Source organism: Eumetopias jubatus, unplaced genomic scaffold (genome assembly GCF_037043125.1).
Source record: "Eumetopias jubatus isolate StellerSeaLion01/CBP00866 unplaced genomic scaffold, mEumJub1_p1.0 scaffold_2, whole genome shotgun sequence".
NCBI lineage: Eukaryota > Metazoa > Chordata > Mammalia > Carnivora > Otariidae > Eumetopias > Eumetopias jubatus.
The window spans coordinates 105,975,829-105,990,459 of record NW_028274808.1 but is presented as its reverse complement, the minus strand read 5'-3'; the positions used below and the strand labels follow the sequence as shown (position 1 = coordinate 105,990,459).

Here is a 14,631-nt window from a genome sequence, read left to right as displayed (position 1 = left end):
CAATATCCACAATAGCCAAACTGCTGAAAGAGCCAAGATGTCCTTCGACAACTGAATGGATAAAGAAGAGGTGGTATATATACACAATGGAATATTATGCAGCCATCAAAAGGAATGAGATCTTGCCATTTGCAATGATGTGGATGGAACCGGAGGGTGTTATGCTGAGCGAAATAAGTCAATTAGAGAAAGATATGTATCATATGACCTCACTGATATGAGGAATTCTTAATCTCATGAAACAAACTGAGGGTTGCTGGAGTGGTGGGGTTGGGTGGGAGGGATGGGGTGGCTGGGTGATAGACATTGGGGAGGGTATGTGCTATGGTGAGCGCTGTGAATTGTGCAAGACTGTTGAATCACAGATCTGTACCTCTGAAACAAATATTGTAATCTATGTTAAGAAAAAAAAGAAGAAGAAGATAGCAGGAGGGGAAGAATGAATGGGGGGAAATCAGAGGGGGAGATGAACCATGAGAGACAATGGACTCTGAAAAACAAACTGAGGGTTCTAGAGGGGAATGGGGTGGGGGGATGGGTTAGCCTGGTGATGGGTATTAAAGAAGGCACGTTCTGTCTGGAGCACTGGGTGTTATGCACAAACAATGCAGCATGGAACACTACATCCAAAACTAATGATGTAATGTATGATGGTTAACATAACAATACAAAAATTTAAAGGAAAAGAAATACAACCTGGCACAATTGGTATAGCAAAAAAAAAAAAAAAAAGAAGTACATTTTTTGTGATGAGCACCAGGTGATTAAAATAAAAACTTAATAAATAAATAAATAAATAAATAAATAAATAAATAAAGACTTGAAAAAAAGCAAAAAAAAAAAAGAAATGCATCTGATTAAGAAAGTCATTTGCATCAACTTTCAGACAATGTTTTAAGCTCATGGAACTTACTAGTGTAATCACATATTCGCCATCAAGAAAGAGATTAATGTAACATATTAAAATAAAATTTAAAAAAAATAGAGCTGGCCTGATGTAGGTGACATGGCCTTTTAAATGCGTGTTACGTGAGATAACATACTGAAAGTTTGAGATTCAGACTAACAGGATACACTGTATTTATAACAAATGCTTATAGCTTTGGAAAATGAATTTTATTTTCACTATCTGAGAGTGTATTAAAATTTAAAGCTTTTTTCACCCCAGAATCCCAGCTTCTGTTAGTATCTTGACATTATTAATTTATTATGGAAGAAATGAAAAAAACAGATTGATACTCTATTTTATCTAGTATGTTGATCATTTTAAAATTTCACTTTATAGCTTGAAAGTGCTTTTACCTCTTTTAGCTAAGAAAAAGGTCAGCATACATAAGTGACTTCTAAAGGAACAAAGTAATATTCAGAGTAGTTCTGTCACATACCTAAGACATATAGCATATGCTCAGAGGTTTTGGTTTAATTGCTTTAATAAAAATATACAGGTCTGCAATTAAATAATTGCCCCATTTCTCAAACTTTTATATCCTATCAGGTATATTCATATGTGTAATGACAAAAAGTGTTTAAAAGTCTAGATTTTATTCTTCAAAAGTCAATTGAAAAGAACATACTTTAAATAAAGAAGTATTTTTATTCATTACTCAGATAGAATAATGTTTTTACCATGGCTTCAAGTATATCTCTCTTCTTTATATAATCATTAGTGGAATAAAGAAAAGATTTTCTCTGTAGAAGAATATTGAAAATTAGGCTATTCTACGTCAGCACAGCGCTTTTTTCTAAAATATGTGGTCTTGGTTATCCTAGAAAATAAATACTCAGAATAAATGTACCTAACTAGATGAACTACTGACCTGTTCTACTGTGAAAATTCCTCTACACCTCTGTTTTATTATTAATTTTATTATTTCCATTTCTTCTAAGTGAGCACTCATTTTCACAGCCTCTGTTAACAAAATAAAGGTGAGTAGGCTGAAATACAAGCAGAGATTTGTGCTACACAAAGTTGGCTTCTATAATAATGATGTTTTCTCCCCCATCAGAATTAACTATTGCCCTATTTAGATAGAACCTGATACTTTCACTGTGTAGAAAAATGACCATGGAAAAAAATTCATCAAAATTTGGTAATTCAGTGAGTTTCTCAAATTTAAGAAACTCTAGTTAATTTATCTTTGTAGGACACATCAGCACTTTTACATTGCCTGGCACATAATAGATGACCCACAGATGTTTTCAAGTTTATGAGAGCTATATTTTGCAAAATATGGTTCCCTCACCATACTTTTGACCACAAAAATAAAGTTAATAATTGATTAATATGATTAATTTTTTACTGGATTCAAACAACAGTTCCCTGCCTGCAATGAGATAATAATTCATTGATGAAACATGCAACCACACCACTTCACTATTTTTGTCCTGATGTTGAAGTAAAACTTTTTTATTAATGATTCTAATTAATCTTCTAAAAACTGCACATGACCATCACCCCGCTCTGATCCCTGTAGACTATGAAAATACACCAAAAGGTAAAGAGATGCTAAACTCAAGCTACATTTATTCCCCCAAATAAGTGGTTATAAATCAGCTAAAGAAATAAAATAAAGGATGCATCCTAAAACCTGGGAGTTTTCTTGTGAAATTGAATTTTAGTGATATAAAAGCTAATGAGATTTGCAGTGACTCCCCTGTAATTTTAGTCATGTCTCAAAGACATGAAATATTAAGGTGGAAAAACATTAGGGTATAATTAGGAAACATTTTCATTTTAAGAGGGCCATTAAAAATAAAGAGGAATATTATTAATAGTGTAATGATATATAGAATACATTTCATTTATGTGACACAATTTGATTGTACCTATTACTTTGGCATATATTACTTTGGATAGTTGAGGCATTTATAATTATTAGGGCAAATTTACAAAATAAGAACTGAAAATTAGTTAGATTGGGAATAATAAATTTTGGGAATAAAGAGTTTTCTATTAAATAAAAATTCACTACGGAGTTTTCTAGTTTGGTTTTAATTTATCTTAGTTTTAAAGTAAACACAATGATCTTAATATATTATTAATATACTTAGTGAAGAAAATAGAGAAATCTTAGCAAATTTTATAAGAGTAAAACGACTTAACCAAGTTTTATTTTTTCTTAACATATCAGAAAATTGGAGGTAGAATTTTGTGTTTGTAGCACTTTAGCAGATACTCTTAGTATTTAGAGATTGAATATATTTTAATCTAAAAAAACTCCAGCAAATAAACGTGTTTTCTAAACTCTGACAGCAATACAGAACAATTGGTCAAATAAATTTAGTCAAGAATCCTTCAGTCAAATGTATGTTTAAATCATGTAGACAAATCAAAAAATACAATTTATGCTTTAATTTTATAAAGCAAAGCATTTTTATGAATTTTCAATTGGAACTTTTAAATTGCTGGTTTGCAATTAAGTTTAGGTTCATAGTAGATGTTCTTTGTAGCTGCAATTTCCTGAGTCAGGAATTCCTAAATTTAAAACTAAAAAGAGGGACTGGTGTAGGGGTTTAGCGTATGCCCTAAGACTCTCTTTTGTACATTTTATTAATTTTCAAAAAGGAAAAGGAATTCAGTAAGAAGCTTTCAAATGCATGATATTTTATATAAGAAGAGCTAAAGGGCACCTGGCTGGCTCGGTTAGTTGGGTGACTGCCTTCAGCTCAGGTCATGATCCTGGAGTCCTGGGATCGAGTCCCACATTGGACTCCCTGCTCAGCGGGGTGTCTGCTTCTCCCTCTGACCCTCACCCTGCTCGTGCACTCACTCTCTTTCTCTCTCTCTCAAATAAATAAATAAAATCTTAAAAAAAAGAAGAGCTAAAATAAAAAAATATGATTATAAATGGTATTTCACAACTGATCGATCAATTCATTGAAACCTAATTTATCCATACTTATATTAAGCCAAATATTATATATATGTATATATATGTGTGTGTGTGTGTATATATATATATACATATATATATATATTGGTCGTATAAGAAAGTTTTATGTTCTCTTTCTTATAGGCCCTAAAAAGACAATATACTCTGAGGGCTCAATCTCTGGAGAACATCAGCATCCTATTTGTTTCTATAAACTTTCCATAGTGATCTGTTTCTTCCCTTTTCTCCTTACATCTACCTAAAACCTATGTCCCCTCTCCCAAAGCACATATTCTCCTGTCAGTCCACTCACTATTTCCAAATACCAGATTTGGCTAAAGACTTTAGGTAGCATAAGATGGCTATAATAGTGAAAACCAGATCCATTCTCATGTTTTATATACAGTGCACATTTATTATCTCCAAGACAAATGTTACTTCCTATTAGGGAATGTTTTCTACTATAGCCCCTCCATCTAGAATTATTATCCTATTGTTGCCTAGAGAAATGACTTATTCTTTAAAAACTCACCTCAAGTGTCACCTCTCCTGGGAAGTTTCTCTTCACTTCTCTATGCACATTAAGTGCCCCTCTCCTAATTTCCACTCTGGGAAGTCCCAGTAGGCCTCTGGTATATGCTTACCACCAAGAATGTGGGCAGCCAACAGCAGGAACTTTGTCAGCCTTGTGTCCACAGCACTAGAATGTTACCTTACTTTTTCTAAATACTGAATAAAATTGTGAACAAATAAATATGCTATAAAAATATTAAATATTTAAATAAACACCCTCATAATCAGTATTTTATTGTTCTAGTTACAGCAAATAAGGAGAAAGTGTGGGTGTTCTAACAGTTTAATATGTTTTTATACATAGCTTGAGTAACATTGATAAAGGTAAGAAAGTTATTACTGATAAATAATTTGCTATCCTGGGATACTCATTAATGGAGATAAAATTTAATAATATTTTGATTATAATTGGTACCTGTTCTCATATAGTGAATTCTGTTTTGAAAAAAACCTCTCCCACCACCCAGCTACTCAGGATCTGACTTTCTATATGGAACTGTGAATTACACTAGTATAAAAAATTCATCAGGATTTGGAAATCAAAGCAAACTTAGGTAATATCTCTTGTGGAAACCATCATTGGCCATATTTTTGTCAGCGGTGTCAAAGAACAACTCAGAGATGTTATGTTAGAGCACAGCTGAATATTCTCACACACCAAAGACATCAATCATATGCAGTTTGTAAACACAGGGAAATGTAATATTTATAAGGGCAAAATTGAGTCTGTGGAAAAGGGAGTCTTACATTTTGTTTCTGGGTGAACTTTTGGCAGGCAGTTGTCAAGAAAGGCAGTTTGCTCTTTAGCTGACCAACAGATTTATCAGGGAAAGTGGCTTTAATTCTTTGTGGTTTTCGTAACATAATGTATGGTTTCAAATTGGAGAAACTGACAATGTTTCTAGCTCTCTCTGAGGACAACTAGGCTAGTGTCTTCTTGTTAGTACCTCCGCCCTAGTTAGGCCATGCCTGCCCCTCCCTCGACCTGCATTCTCAGCAGGGATGTTCCCATCACACAACTTAGAAGCTTAATCTCAGGAAACAAACTGAGGGTTGCTGGAGTGGTGGGGGGTGGGAGGGATGGGGTGGCTGGGTGATGGACACTGGGGAGGGTGTGTGCTATGGGGAGTGCTGTGAATTGTGTAAGACTGTTGAATCACAGACCTGTACCCCTGAAACAAATAATGCAACATATGTTAAGAAAAAATAAAGAAGGAAGAAGATAGCAGGAGGGGAAGAATGAAGGGGGCGGAAATCGGAGGTGGAGACGAACCATGAGAGACTATGGACTCTGAGAAACAAACTGAGGGTTCCAGAGGGGAGGGGGGAGGGGGGTGGGGGGATGGGTTAGCCTGGTGATGGGTATTAAAGAGGGCACGTTCTGCATGGAGCACTGGGTGATATACACAAACAATGAATCATGGAACACTACATCAAAAACTAATGATGTAATGTATGGTGATTAACATAACATAATAAAAAAAATAAAACTAAAGGCACACCTAAACCTCTAGGATACTGTCAAAAACAAACAAACAAAAAGAAGCATGGGTGCAAAGGTACTGATGATAGCACTTATTGATATTTACCTATCATTTCCTTCTTAATGAAAGTGCCATTATAAATTCCTTTACTTCATCACCAAAACTGTAATCCCAGGGGCACCTGGGATAATACCAGGGGCTCATTCGGTCTTGATTTTAGCTCAGGTATGATCTCAGGGTTGTGAGATCAAGCCCACGCAGTGGGGAGTCTGCTTGGGATTCCCTCTCTCCCGCTCTCTCTGCCCCTCCCCCTCAAATAAATAAATACATCTTAAAAAGCAAACAAACAAACAGAACCCTGCAGTCCCAATATTCATTACCAATGTCTTTAAAATTTATGACAGCAATTTCCAGCAGATCTTTCTGTCTCAGTTTCTAATTTAAATACAAATTTAGCCCCATCTAGTGTTCTTAAAGTATCTTTTTTATTACTTAACTCCCCTGCATAATTTTTTAGTGTTTCACATTTTGGTAATTTAAATGCCTAATAATTCTTTTATTTAAGACTCTCAAATGTGATTAATCTAAATTTCAGCTGATCTTCATTGCTTTTCTGTAGTTTTCCCACACTCCACTACATTTCTCAGTGGCTTTTAACCATGACATGTGCATTATTCTCTGAGCCTTAGCTTATGCTGTTCACCAGACGAGAAGTCTCTTGATCATTCAGACAGACTAGTTAAATCACCCTTCTTTGAATTTTTACAGAATTCATTTTATATACAACTAATTTGACATTTACAATTACTGCCTGGTACAACTGATTTTCTTTTTACTTATATAAGATTTATCTTAAGTTGGATTTTAAATAGATCAAAGAGAGAAAGTCCTAGAAGTTTAACCCACATTAAATATATCACAGATTTTTTACAAATCATTACCAGTAATATATTTTTGTATGAAAACCTTCTTTCAGTCCCCTTTATTACATATTTCTAAACTCTTTTTTCCCTTTTATTAAAGTTCGTGTCCCTAGAAACCACAGATTTCTGAAAAAAATGTTTCCCATGAGAAATGCTAATATTAGGGATTAAATTTTTTTTTAACTTACTGTTATCTTTCCAGTTAATAAGAAATACTGAAGGCAACATTTGAACATTAGAGCCCAGAATAATTGTTTACATTTATGGCAATCAAAGCACATGTTTCTTTTATTTATAATAATTATCTTATGCTTCTTGTTGCACATAGATTATAAAAATTGCACCAACTCTCCACCCTTCCCTGTTATTATGCCATTTGAAATGTCACTTCGCCTGAATCAGGGCTGACCTCGTGAGTGGTTTTGGCCTACAGAAAGCAGTGAAAGTGACAGTATACAAATTTGTAGGCCAGACCTCACAAGGCATTGCCACTGCCATGTGAACAAGCCTGGCCTCGAGGATGGGAGACCATGGAAAGCTAAGCCATGCCATTCCAACCAGGCTATCCTAAACCTACCAAACCCACAAAGAGCCAGCTGAACTGAGAACAGCAGAATCACAAAGATTAGCAGAACTGTGGAGTAAAACACACGGGGGAGCTTTTCCAGAGAGCAGAACGGAATCCTACGGAAGGAACACATAGTACCTGCAGATGGGGAATCTGGCAACATTTGCCCAGTGAGATTTCAGAATTGAGAGGAACTGGTGACTGCTGAGTGCTTGTTTCCATCCCCTTTCAAATATGATACCTCACCTAAGTTCTAAGACACAGTGTCAGAATAATCCATTATTAGTGATTATTTTTGTCATACAATTATTCTAAAATAATTTGCTCACTAGTTCCTAGTCAGATATCCTATGCCCAATCCTTCTGTCACTTGAAAAGCTTTCTGATATTTATTGCTTTGCCTTTTATTTTTCCAAGTAATAAAATTTCTATTTATTCAATTTTTCTTTATGAGATTTGATTTTTGAGCTGCTTATCTCTGGAACATAATGTATCTTCCACTGTCTCTTAAAATGTGGTGCCCAGGACAAAAGGTCACCCAGATACGTCCTGACAAGAGTATGAAATTCAGAGGGAACTATTTCTTTCCTTTTTTTCTGTTCATGAAATACTGATGGCTTATTGGACTTTTTTTTCCCCACACGATCTGTAATTAGACCAACTTCCTCACTGACAGTTACCCAGAGTTGATCTGCAAATGGACTAGAATAGCAGTTTCTAGTTGTCCATATACAGTCCCATTATTTTATTATGGACCGGGTAACAGACTGAGCAGATCTTTAAAAAATTTTGCTTCTATAACCATACTCTTTTGTTTACTTTGTGGCAAAAGATGATAAAATAAACATTTTGGTCTTTAAAATATTTAATGACTACAGAGTCAAGTCTGAGCCCTGAGTCACATCCCTAAAGATACCCCAAGAGGCCAACATTGAATATATTTATTGGCACACTTTGAATATGGTTATTATAACAGCTGTTAATTTATGTAACTCAGCCAAAATCCACTTCATATTTCTACTGCCCAGGAAAAATAATTACTTAAGAAACTTTGTCAAATATCTGACAAAATAGATAAACAATGTTTACATTATGGTATCCAAATTTCTAATTCAAAAAATCCTTTTATAAAAATAACTAGATTAATTTCACAGGATGAATTCTTATTCATGGTTAATCTATAATTATAACTTACAATAACCAAAATATTGCCCTTGGGTTCATAATCATTGGGTTAAATATGGCACACAGACTCACAGAAGAGAATCTCCATGGTCACTAAGCAATGAATAACCAATAGGTGGTGTGGCAAATGCTGTTATTTACCAAAAAATATGTTTCCCCTTTTTCTTAACTGTAACTAACCTCATGTTACAACCTCCCTTGCATTTAAATATTGCCATATAACTGAGTTCTAACTGTGAAATGTAAGCAGAAGTGATGTCTGCTACATGGGAGCCAAATCTTTCAGGATGAGAAATGTTCCCCTTACACTTTCGATTCCGGGTGGGGATGTTGATTAGTAGGGCTCTGGGAATTGCAGAGCCACATCGGGGATGCACCCTGTGCCTGAATCATCACATTGAGGACAATAATCTGCCAGTGAGAAATACTTACTTTTTAGAGAGGGAGCAATCATCAGTGTGTGTGCACACGCCCTCACGCTGGCTCACTGGTAGAGCGGAAGCTTGAGTCATTCAATTTGGGGCTGTTGTTACAGAAATGAAGTTAACCAGTTATACCATTTTAATCCTTTATGTATCTTCCCTACCAAAAGACTTGGCTATCTTTAAAGACTCTATGCATAGAATTCTTAATTCCCCTAAGGTATACATTTAATCAATGAAATGCAAAAGCCTGATTATGAGAAAAAAAATTGTTACTTCAAAATATGTTCACAGAAAGATTTTCTAAACCATTTTCCTTCTTTCACAGATCAACTCTTTACTTGTCTAATAATAAAAATTATTTAATAAATAAAGTTACCCTTCACTTCTTGTGTGGTGTTCCAAGGTCAAGCTGAAAAATGGCTGAATGTTTAGGTGGAAGTAAAGCAGTAGCACCAGGTTCTGAACTCATAGTGCACACTATCCTCGAATTCCATATACATGGATTATGTTCTATATCTCACTCAGTGAACATAGCTAATTTATGCTACTTTCTGAAATAGCACATAGCAGTTTGGAGCCTATGCCAGCCATTTCTGGGCACTGTGGGAAGTGGTCTGTGAGATGCTGTTTGACATCCCCTCCTCTCATAAACATGCAGTTTTTCTGACCATACCACAAACCAGAGAATATCCCTTTCAGACTATCCAAGATTGGAGGAGCTCCTCTATTGGAAACTGACACGGGAACCATCTTCAATTTCAAAATCAACCTAAAACTTCTCAGGACTTTCCACCACAGTGAAGCCTGAACCCCAATTCCAACCTACCCCTCAAGAGGTGAGATGTTAAAGGAAAAGTGGTATTGTAAATTGTCTCTCAATCTTTACTTGCCCCAAACAACCTATAAACCATACTTTGGCTCATAAAAGCAAGCTGCGGATGTTACGGAGTTGTCTTGGTAATTAATTATATTTGAAATTCCTCCTTTAGCCTATTACACTTATTCTTGGTATTCCATTTGCATGGTTTTCTGACTGCCCCTATATTATGGGCTTTATGCTGGAGCTTCAGTACATCACTCTGGGCTTTGTCATGTTGTAAAACGTGCAATAGCCTTTCCTAGTTTTTCAGACAACAGTGTTCCTCACTTTTTCTCCTGGCTTTTTAATCTTTCAATGACGTGAGAAACCTTGCCTCCTCATGTTACAGGAAAGTCCCTCCCTTATCTCTCAACCCTCCCTCACATAATGCTGTCATTGGTATTAAATTGTCCTGAACACCGTTCACACTAATAGCTAATCTCCTGCATAATCAGGCCCATTACTTGTTAAAACTCATCTTCTATTGCTTTCTCCAGCATCCAATGAGTCCTTTTGCTACAGACATTTTCACTGTAGTTCTCCCCCACAATGTGGATGAATCTTGAAAACATTAAACAAACTGAAAGAAACCAGACTCGAAGTGCCACATTTTGTATGATTCCATTTATATGAAGTATCAAGAATAGGTCAATCCACAGAGTCAGGAAGCAAATTAGTGGTTGTCAGAGGTTGGGGGAATGGGGAATGACTGCTTGATGTGTACAAGATTTCCTTCTGCCATGATGAAAATGTTTTGGAACTAGATAGAGATGATAGTTTCACAAACTATGAATATACTAAATGCCACTGAACTGTACATCATAAAATGGTTAATTTTATGTTATTTGGATTTTACCTCAATAAAAGTTACTAGAAAGGAAAAAAATAAAAATTTTAATATGATGACTTCCTAAAGTCTCTTCCATCCAATGTTTACATTGCTACTTTCCTCACCTCTTTCCAGGCATTACTCAAATGAGGGTTTTCCTAATTAATCTATCAGAAAGTGTAACCTTCCTATTAATAGTGCTCATCCTCCTTCCATTTTATTTTTCTACTTAACATTTGTCCTCATCTAATGTATTATGTTTTTCTTTAATTATACTGTTAATTAGCAATCCTCCTCTACTAGAAAGTAGGCTATATGAGATGAGAGGTTGGTTTTTTTTTTTTCAACGTTTGTAACCCCAATTCTTAAAAAAGTGCCTGGCACAGAAGTGCTTAATGGATATTTATTTAAAAAATAAATGAAAAAGAAAGAAAGAAAATGAATGAATGAACCCTATATGTAATTTTTGTATGTGTTGCTATGGTCTCTTTATTCAGTTGGATCATTTCAATATGTGTCCTAGAACACATGCATTTTTATTTAACCCATTCAACTATATCTTCGGAGAATTTTAGCCCATCTTCTAGTCTGTGCTGAGGTCAAGGTGAGGTAGTCAAATGAGTTGACGTTTTAGAATCACTGAGATATAGATTTGAATCTCAGTTCATGGATGCAGCCGTGTGGGTTACAATTACTTTAATAATTTCCTCTAGGGTTCTGTTGCTTCAACTGTAAATATGTATATTAGTCAGAGTTCTCCAAAGAACAAAACCAGTATATCTCTCAGTATATATGAATTGGCTCCACAGAAACAGCAGAGAGAGAGAGAGAGAGAGAGAAACAGAGAGACAGAAAGAGACAAAGACAGAAAAAGAAAGATTATTACAAAGAACTGGCTCAAAATTTCAAGGTCTGTAGTCAACAACCTGGAGACCCAGGAGAGCTGATGGTGTATGTCCAGTCTGAAAATTGGCAGGCTCCAGACCCAGAAGAAGCCAATGTTTCAGTTGAGTCTGAAGGCAGGAAAAAAAACAATGTCCAAGTTTGAAGGTAATCAGGCAGAAGGAATTCTCTCTTCCTGGGAGAGGTTCAGCCTTTGGTTCTATTCAGGCTTTTGACTGATTGGATGACACCCACCCACATTAGGAAAAGCAATCTCCTTTATTAAGTCTATTGATTTAAATGTTAAAATTATCCAAAACTACCCTCACAGACACACCCAGTAATATTTGACTGAATACTGAGCACTCTGGCCCAATCATGTTGATAGATAATTAACAATCACAATATATATATAACGATATCTAACTTAGAGTGTTGATTTGAGGGTTTGATGAATATATTAAGTGCTACAGAATTAAAGCTTAATATTTAAATTACCTTCTTTTTTTTCTTTATGTTGAGATATTCTTAACTTCAGCTAAATGTTACTCTTGCTTTCTATCTCTCTGATCATATCATGACCCAACTGTTTAACAGAGTAAGATTAAGAATAAAGTATAGGTTATTTTATAAATATGAATCTGTCTAGACTGATAGTGGTTATATCACATTTTATTAAAATTTCGATTAATTATCTATTTCTAAACCAACATAAAAATAAGTACATTAAAATAATTACATTTGCCTGCTCTCAGTGGTCTGGTAATTTCTACCGTTTTCACCATTACGCAGTGATTATTTGCCATGGTCAAACAATTAATTTGCAGCTACTTTCAGTATAATGGGATGTAATCATTCTTAGCCAAGAGAACCGAATTCATAAGGGAAGCTAGGGTGATCCTATAATCACTATTTCATCTTAGATTTCAATTCATTCTTACAAATCCTTCCTGTATCTTTTTCAGTTCAAAAATTATTCTTTTCTAAGCTTTGCGCAGTGGTAGTATCGTAGCCAATGAGGTTTATCCAAGGCACGATTATTGCTCATCGAAAACTTTTCCCAAATAATCTTCTTTTCTAGAGAAAACTGGAGTAGGAGCTGGTGGATTTTGCAACTGCAATATTATCCATAAACATTAAGCCATCAGCCTCAAGCAGTGATCCAATTTTCTCACATCATTTAGTTCTAAATATATTTAATAAAGCAATCTTTGCAATTATTAGCAATTATTAATGCACATATAATAAAATCAGTTCTATTGAAGCTTAGGACCTACCAATATTATTCTTAAAATTCTGTAATGAGTTCCTCATATGCTTTATGTTCCTCATTTCCATTTTAGGTAAATACTCTCTCACCCTTTAATTTTCTCATAACTCAAGTGCAGCTGTATCAACTTTTAAAATACACCTCCATTTCTTCTTTTACACTAAGGTTATATATAATTGCACAGAGAGATACAGGCTTTTTAGTGCTTTCCAGCCTGCCTGAGATATTGTCCATTTCAGAGATATAAAATAAATAACTTGTATCTGAATTTTTAAAAACCTGTTTTCCTAAACTCTAGGGTCCATGAGTAATTATGACATATCTTCATTTGCATGGCTATTATAAATGTGAAGATGGCATGATAATGGTTACTCTCTCTCAAGTGGCTGCCATTCCCTCTTTACAAACTACTTCCTTCTTGTTTTTTTTGTCCTTGAGATTGCTTGAGAAACCTTTTCACAAGCAGATACATTCCAGTTTACCCATTATAATTGATGAGTCTCAATATTTTATTTTACCAAGTAAAATAATAAGCTGCACTACTTTATCCTAATCATCAGAAAATATATAGCTGTTATTAAGAAAGTTAAAATTTAAAATAAGCCAATGACCTCCAAACCTACTTAGAAGATCTTTGTGCTAATATTCAGAATATGATAGATACACAATATATAGAACACTATTGTAGTCATATTTGCCATGCTGAGAAAAATAAAACTTTTAGCCATATGAGAAATAAGCTTGACTATTTAGTTTCAGGAAAATAAAACCCGTCAAACAATTTATGGATAGATAGAGTCTCTTTATAACCATAGTGGCTTGCCTGGGAGTCAGTCTTGTAATCTGTGTTATGAAATAATTAGTCATATCCTCTTGAAGGCACAGTTGTTTAAAGTCTATGTCCACAATAAAATCACTTGCTTTCATCGCTTCACTGAATCTTCTCTAAACATTAAATCAACTATGAGAATTATGAAACTTCCATATTCTATACTATATTTGACTCTTGGGTTCTAGATGTAATTTTAATTGAATATCTCCTTGATAATACTCTGCTGCTCCACTCACACTTTCTTTGGTATCTCTTTTATTGTTGTTACTTTTTTTCTGTTTTTGTTTTTGCTTTTTAAACAAAGATCTTGAACCGTATCTTTGCTCTTTATGTATTAAATGTACATGCATAGGAGCATGTTCAAATTACTTTTACAAAAGAAATATGAGATCAAATTTTCTATAGTTCTGGTTTACATATTACTAAAGAAAAGCATTGCCAAGAGAAGCATTCCTTCTGAAAAAAAAAAAAAAAATCGTCACCCTGACCTCTGTAATGTCTCTGCAATTTGTATTATTAAGATAATGGTTTCAGGGGCACCTGGGTGGCTCTGTCAGTTAAGCGGCTGCCTTCGGCTCAGGTCATGGTCCCAGGGTCCTGGGATCGAGCCCCGCATCGGGCTCCCTGCTCCGCGGGAAGCCTGCTTCTCCCTCTCCCACGCCCCCTGCTTGTGTTCCCTCTCTCGCTGTGTCTCTCTCTGTCAAATAAATAAATAAAATATTAAAAAAAAAAGCTAATGGTTTCATCATCCTGCTCATGAAATTGAATCAACACTTTCCTACCTCTTGAAGCTTTCTACATTATTTGCAGCTGTTGACCATTTTTTTCTGTTTTGAAACGCTTTTCTCCTAATTTCTCTAAGATTATAATGTTTGATTTTCCCCCTGCATTTACTTCATTCCTTCGCATGATTTTCTTCCTTCAGTCAT

General features: G+C 34.9%; 1 non-coding gene across 1 annotated transcript; it reads left to right on the top strand.

Moving 5' to 3' along the window:
• The first annotated feature begins 12,586 nt into the window (after positions 1-12,586).
• Positions 12,587-12,721, top strand: LOC114196678 (U4 spliceosomal RNA). The gene has a single exon (XR_003606769.1). It is a non-coding gene; the product is annotated as a U4 spliceosomal RNA (small nuclear RNA).
• Positions 12,722-14,631: the final 1,910 nt, after the last annotated feature.